This window comes from Corvus brachyrhynchos, unplaced genomic scaffold (assembly GCF_000691975.1).
Source record: "Corvus brachyrhynchos isolate BGI_N302 unplaced genomic scaffold, ASM69197v1 scaffold220, whole genome shotgun sequence".
Classification (NCBI taxonomy): Eukaryota; Metazoa; Chordata; class Aves; order Passeriformes; family Corvidae; genus Corvus; species Corvus brachyrhynchos.
This window is the reverse complement of record NW_008236209.1, coordinates 6519251-6527002: the sequence shown is the minus strand read 5'-3', so window position 1 is coordinate 6527002 and position 7752 is coordinate 6519251.

Sequence of the window (7752 nt, the reverse complement as noted above, 5' to 3'; positions counted from 1 at the left end):
GATCTACACTCAGCTGTTGTCCACAGCTGCAGACTGTCAATACACACAGTGCTGGCAAACACAGATAGTTCTTCCCAAGAAAAACTTACTCCAAGCTAAATTCACTACTCTGATACCTTCTTATCTTCTGCCAGCATCAGTTCCCTCCCAAATTCCAACCTCAACTGCCGCTCTGCCTACCTGGGGTTTAGCTGTTTGTACATCCCTGTGGTGCATTAAACGCTTCTTTCCGTCCAAGTCCAGATGGGGTTTGCAGATCCAGACTGGTTCCTTCTTTTCAGCATCCCCGGGGGCTTTCACTGTGCTGCCTGAGGAGCCGGAGCTGGGACAGTATGTGAAGGAACACAGTATGACTCTTGTTTCTGGTGACAGCTGCCCCAGCAGCCCCACTGCCTCCTTGTTTGCAAAGAGTGCTCAGAACTGGGCATGGCTTGGTTGGAGAGCACAGGAAGAGAGTGTCCAGTATAGCTCTCCTGAAAGGCAAGGGACACAAACTAGAGGTGTGGTGATGCACAAGATATGTCCTTACTGTGCAGGATCAATACTCCACCTCAGTCCACTTCAATTTCCTCACTAAATCCTTCCCTGAGAGGAAACAGTTCATAATGCTGTGTCGTTTTGCATAGAGGGACCTGTGTCATTGTGCACAACCTGCCCGGTGTTGTTGAGGTCTGTGGCAATAACACACACTCACACATAATTATTTTTGTCATGAGATCTCAAAGATAACTGAGATTAGTTACCAGTGCTGGCTATGTTCAGCCATTAAGAGCGATGTCTTTACCTACATCTGAGTGGGTTTTGACAAATGCTCTCACTCACCACAGAAGTTAGAAGTTGTCAAGGCCAGAAATAAATTATGTTGATGTGCAAACTCCTCTGCAGAGAAGTCACAGCTCACCATGTAACATGCAAACAATAAAATGGTTTCTATAACCTGCTGCCTACCTGGGAGAGATGAAGCCATGAAGCCACCTGTACACGGTACCAGCCACTGTCAGCTCTAGGGGAACATCACTCATGTTTCTACATTGCTTCACAACCTCTTTTATGTCTCAGTGTTGGTGAAGCTCTTGAAAAAAATCCTTCAGTTCACATTTTAAAATCAATGTGTAATTTCTGAGCTGTGTCAGCTGTCACCAGACAGCGCAGCTGCTGCAGAACACACGGAGGTGGTGTTTCTTAGAAAGGGTCAGAGCCACAGAATTTGCAATTGGACTCCTCCGGAGTTCAAGTCAAGGGCTTCCTTGGTTCTCAATATGGATTAGTTCAGAGGTGTGTGAGTTCAGTTTCCATTTGAGGCTCTGTGAACGATGTCCCGCATAATCTCCTCAGCAGGATTTGCTGTATGTGCTTAGGCAGCAGCAAATATTTCCCTATCGGAATTTCTGGATTTGTTTTCACTGTTCAAACTTTGATCTACTTCTCCAACTCTGGCCATCTGTTTTCCTTTCTCTCCCTCTTTTCCTTTGACTTGCACTATTACCTACTGAATTTACAGCCTGTTTATGTTGGTCATCAGCCTCAGAACCTGTCCAGGGCTCCCATCCTCTAAGCACTTGGATGAATCACTCTTCTTTGCAAGATTATATCTGTTGTCAGTGTTCCAAAATAACAACCAAACTCTAAAGTTTTACTCACCCTGTTGAATTTAGTGGCCATTTTGCAGTGACTGCAACCCAGACAAATTGCAGTATTTACATATTTATTTACTTGATTTCATTCCTGACCTTGGGATGGATATTTTCTGCTGTTTCTTTCAGAAGTTTAAGTGGGAATCCAGTACAAAATTAGAATCTGGATTCCATATACATCATTTCCCCGACCACACTAGTATTTTTCAATTAAGGGTCTGACCAGAAAGGTCTTCTGTTTGCCTCTGTAATTGCATGTACCTCACAGGACCCTGGAGAACTGTGTTCTGACTCCTGACAGGAGAGCATGGAGTACATGACCTTGGTACCTTGCTTTTTTGGTCAGCATTTGAATTCCAGTGCTGGGTCAGGCATCTGAGGATCAAAAACCTGAGGCTTTTGTCTTCAGAGCATCTATGTGATACAGAAGTAATGATGCTGCACTGGTGGAGGGAGTAGAAGGCCTGCTTGACCTACGCTGTATTGTCAAACATCTCTTTCCTACTGTTGGTTTGTCACATGTGCCTTCTATAAGAATTCATGAGTGTGTCACCAGCTCTGAGCTTAGCAAAACTGCTGGACAGCAGAGAGTTTTAGAAATGCTCCAAAGTCAAGAGGGTTTTGGAACATACTGCCTTTGCAAAGGAATATGGCCTTAAACTTGCATTCACTTAATTTCTTAAGCAAAAAGGCAACAGAGGAAGGAGAAAAAAAATCCATAATCACATATTTGTGTAGCATATGTGGCCCACTCCTGCCTGGTTTGACAGGGGAAAAAAGGCATTGGCTGGAATTCACTCTGGAGTCAGACAACATGAAATAGGAAACATGGACTCGTTTTTAACAGCAAAGTGATTAAACCCTGGAACAGACATCCCAACAAAGAACCAGTCTTTCATTCTTGGTGCCACATTCTCACTAGGTTTCTTTCTGGACCATGGGTTGAACTTGACAATGTAAGGTCTTTCCTCAAATATGATTTGTTGAGCTCAATAGGATATATAGAATATCCCTTAAAGATTAGGATTTTATGGTTTATCATTATGAGAGCAGAATATTCAGAGTCCCAATATTTCACATTACTTAATTCAATATTAGCACTTTCTTGTTTCTTGCAGGTGGACAACTACATTTGCAGAAGCTTGGGCATAACTGGAGAGGGAAACAAGTTCCTGGAGCAGGCTGGAGGCCCTTTGGGTGTTTGGGGAGCTGTGAGAGAGGACAGGAGTTCTCACAGGGTTCTGTCTCCTGCAGAGGCTGCTGGGGTCAGTTGGGACCAGCTCACTTACAGTTCTCTTCCCTTGATGTAGGTAGAAGAAACCATGTGTCTGGAGAAGAATGAGCATTCAAATATCTGATAAACTTTTCTGCCTACTCCTGGCACCGTCAGCTCCTGCCAAAGCATGACAGGAGCTGCTCAGCTCTTCACTCCTATTTCCAATTTCTGCTGAGGGCATCTCAGAACATTTCCCTGCCAATCCTGTTTTCATCCCAATTATTATGAGCTCCACAGTTGATTGAACTGCAGTTAGAGTTGATCTAAGACTATATTTAAACAGCAGTGACATTTCTGCATAGGGTCCTGACTTAGAGAAGTAAATTAGTCTCAGGTCTGTGTGCAACCACCTGGCTGGGTCAGAGAGAAGGCTCGTGTGCCCGAGTCCATCATCCTTGGTAGAACTTACATTGGGGCTGACCGAAGCTGCTGCTGTACCAAGCCATCCCTGGGGGTAATCTCTGTCTGTGCTCACTCTCTGTTCTCCCTGAGGTCCATGAAGCTGAAATCCAACTTCTTTTGAGATCCTGAAGGAATACCAAATTTTCAAGGGAAATTCAGATCCTATAAGAAAATGAACATCTAAGAAGGGTTAGGGTTAACACATACATGTGACATATTAAGGTCTGTGATGTGTGTAGTGTGTGTAGTATGTGCTGCTTTCTCCTGCTTACATTGGCTGTTGGGAATTAGACCAGGGATTAAGGAAGGGTGTAAAGGCTGGAAATCCTGCTCAGGAGAGAGCCTGTCAGGAGATTACCATTCTTGGAGTGTTCCCTTGTACAGTATCCATGGAGGCATCCCCAGCACTCACATGCATCTCTCACCATCAGCTGCTCCTTCTTTTGTTTATTTCCATAAAATAGTCTTTCTCGCTCCTTCGCTCCCTGTTACTGCCTCATGGCCTTGCAGTGACTGCGGGCTGCCTTGACAGAAATCTCTGGCTGGAATGATGTGCTTTGCCAAGGTTGTCTTTATTTAGACAAGGTTTCTGCTTTCTGAATTCTCTTGTGGGAATGGAGGGATCATAAAGCAACTGCTGCCCCCCACAAGTGGTGTTCGGGGGAAAAGACCTTTGATATTCCTACCTTGTTTAGCATCTCCTCTCAGCTTTTTACAGGGAAAGCAGGAACTTCTGAATAATTGAGCAATGTAGTAGACAATAAGGATTTTTCTGCTTTGAATATAAGCATGTCTACCACATGTCTATCCCTGCTACCAAGATAGTCAGGGCAGTGGCTATCTCAGAAATCCCAAGTCACTCCTTCCCAGAGCACTTGCAAAGAAACTGTGGGTTGGGTTTTTCCTCCCTTCACGGTGCACCAGAACACAGCAGACTGCAACACAGATAGTGTGGCATTGAGTGGGGTGTTGTGTTAGTGTTCGAGGAGAGCCTCACCCAGATCAGCCCTCCCCAGGCACTGTACCTGCAGACAGCATTTATCCAGAAGAGCTGGCACTCAGGCACGGGAAAGGTCACGAACTGGAGATTAGGGAGCAACAGAAAGCAGATTTTCCCAGGCCAGTGACAGAGCCCAGAACAGAGTTATGGTTCCTGTTAAACTAACAACCTTTCCTAAATTGATATTAATTGGGCATAATATATTGACCTGGGTTCAAAATAAGAAAACTCTGTACATATTGATAACATTTTCATGCTGGGTGTCAAGCCTAGCACAAGAATCTGAGATATGAACCAAAGTGTACATAACAGAACACTTGTTTATTTTAACTGGAAACAGAACTCAGAATTGTGATCCTGCCCCTCAGTGTGGGCTGTGCAAACTGATGAGCCTGGGCAGGAGAAGGGTCTGAGCACAGGTATCGAGTTCCTTTCCCCACACAGAGGGATTTGGATGAACATTTCATCAGTTCAGAAAGGTCCTGACAAATCAGGATGTTTAAAAATACCAGTTACTGTGAAAGAGGTCAACATCTACTTAGAGTACAGTAGATTTCATGGGCTCTCAACCAGGGAAAATCAGGCATTGCGCCTTGTTTGGGTGCTGTGACAGTCCCCTCTGGTTCACCAAGTCTTCCTTTCAGGGAGGTGGGAAATGGCAGACTCAGACATAGCAGATGGATTTGGTCAGAAAAGGATTTAAATCAGCCTAAAAAGCGTTGCCAATGATGCTGCCAATTTCAGATTTTTATGTGCTCAAGAGAGATATTTTGCGATAGACAATTCCTAACTCTGGAGCAGGATCTGAACAATGGGAATGAGAACTGCTGCGTCACCACTCCCTGGTGAAATGTCTGTACTCTTGCACCTTGCTGAGGTGGAATTTGTGAATATCCCTGGCAGAATCAGCTTTCCTCCCATGCTGATGTGATTTATGAGACACAAATTCATCCCAGGCAATCCATAAATGTGAGTGTGCACATCACTGAGGGACAAAGTTACAGCTGTACAGTCACAATACCTCCCAGAGCTGGGACTCCCCTGAAATAGATAGTTTTCTCAACTGCATGCACAAGTTGAGGTACAAGAGCTGTTTTTACCATTAGCTTTGCTGTGACTTAGTGGTTGGACTGATTATGTGCATGACTTTGCTTTTAAATGCTCCTAAATTGAGGCTTGTGACATGCTGGGTGATTATTTACTGAGGGCTGACTAGACTTTGGGATATGACTCAGTGTCTCCTTATCTTTTATTCTACTCTAGAACCAGCCCCACTCAGAGTGAACCTTGGACTTGTTTGAAAACTTGAAATATTTGAATGTCTAAACGATTGAAACAGTTCAATCCTACTGCATAGACACGGCTGGAAGCTCTGCTGAAAGATGAAGCTTGCTTTCAGAATCCTGATTCATCCCTGTGGGTGTGGCCCTTGAGGACAGGGTTTACTGGTGAACATGGTGGTGATGCTGGATTGATGGTTGGGCTTCATGGTCTTAAAGATCTTTTCCAGTCTGAACAATTCCATGATTTTGTGATTCAGCATGAGATTGTCCATTCTCTGTTCTAACAACACTGACTTCAGTGTGTGTGCCCTGTTTCCAAACACACTGTGATTACTGGACCTGAAAATTGCTCTTCTAAATCTAGAACTACATTTGGTGATAGCTATGCAAAAAATGATTCCTGATAAATTTGTTGGCAGTTAAGTCCAGCAAATTCCATGCAGATGGATTCAGTACAAACAGCCTGCACAGCTGTGAGCCTGTAAGTGTGGAGGGAGGGAGAGAAGGAGCCCCTGTGCCCTGGCAGGATGGTTGGAGAATGTTCCTTGCTAATGAGAAGCACTCTATCCCAGGTGCTCTCATATCTCTGCATTCCAGGTGCTTTCCTTACTTCTGTTCTTCAGTGCTGACTGGACCATACTGGGCACATCCCTGTGGTAGGTGAGACTGCTGGGGACAGGGATGAGCTGTTTGGGTGCCAGTAATGTGCAAGTTGGCTGAAGTACCAAATCCATCAACCCAGCACTGACCTCGGCACAGGGAAATCAGGCTGCTTTAGCTGACTGAAAAGAATGCAGAGGTGAACAGGGGTTGTGGGAGCTCCCAGGGGCACCCTTTGGGTTTGATGAGGGGCAGCTTTGTGAAAGGCCAAGGTGAGGGTGATGTTTGGAGATAGGAAGGAGCTGAAGCACATTCAGCCTGAGATGGGGCTGTCTAGAGTGAGTCACCTGCCAGGAACACTGCAGCCATCCCAGCACACGCTGACAGAGCCTGGGGCTGGCCTAGGCACTACGGGAGGACTGGGGCAAGGCCATGCCTGTCTAATGAGAGCTCAGAACTGACCAGCATCAGTAAGAAATGCTTTGTTTGATGCTAGAAATACCAATGAAAAACTTCCCATCCATTAGTGTCAGACAGAAAAGATCCCTATCACAGCATGGTAAGGGACAGGTACAGTGGGCAGCTCTGGTAATGCGGATTTGCTGCACCAAAAAGTCTCTTTAGAAAATCCAGGTCTCACTGAGAAACGTCCAGAGTGGATAAAAACTAAAAATACTGAAAATGGAAAGCAGTAATTGCTAACCACTCTGTTATTCGTTACCCTCCCTCCATGCAAATACTCATTGCTTCCTCTATTCAGTTGGATCCTTGAGCAGAATTTCAGTTGCATCTGTTAGTTTTTTAAGCATAAAAAATAGTTTTAAACCTTTTTTAAGTGTCTGAATGGAGTGTTGTGGTTTACACACATACGCAGCAGTTTCTGCATTTACACCACAAAGGAATCAGAAGGCAGACAGGGAAACGAGCTGGAATAACAAGAGCTGATATCCTTGCTGTCTGCTGGATGCCGGCCAAAAAGCTGAAGCCACCCACCGCAGACTGTGAGGTATGAGAATTGTTGCTGCTGCTGCAGCAGCGCTGGGGAGGCCGAGCGCACCCGAGCTCCCCCCGCTGCTCTGCCTCTGTCTGTCCGCCAGGGTCACTCACTCCAATCCCAGCCAAAATACTGGCAGGCAATAGATGCTTAATGCAGATCCTGCAGTCTAACGAGGGGAAAGTTCCACCTCTCTCAGCTACCTTCTGGCTAGGACGAATCCTCATTTGACTGGAAACTTCCTTTGGACATGTGAGTTTGGCTGTGGGCAGGACTAACTGATGCAGCCCAAGGAGCTGAGGCACTGCAGAATTGAAAATCAAACAGCATCTGTGTCGATATCTGAAGTGCTGCCAGTGGTGCTGGTTCTGCTGAGTGGCATCTCACCTCAGTGCAAGTGTGTGCTCCAGGCAGGACAGTGATGGCACTTGCCTTATTCCGCTATTACTGGCTTTATGACTGATATACTTGCAATTATTTCCTGGCCTGGGGGCATCAAGCCTGGAAGAGAGGACCACATCACTGCTTAGGTACTAACCTTGCTGGTTATACGTAAAAGAGAA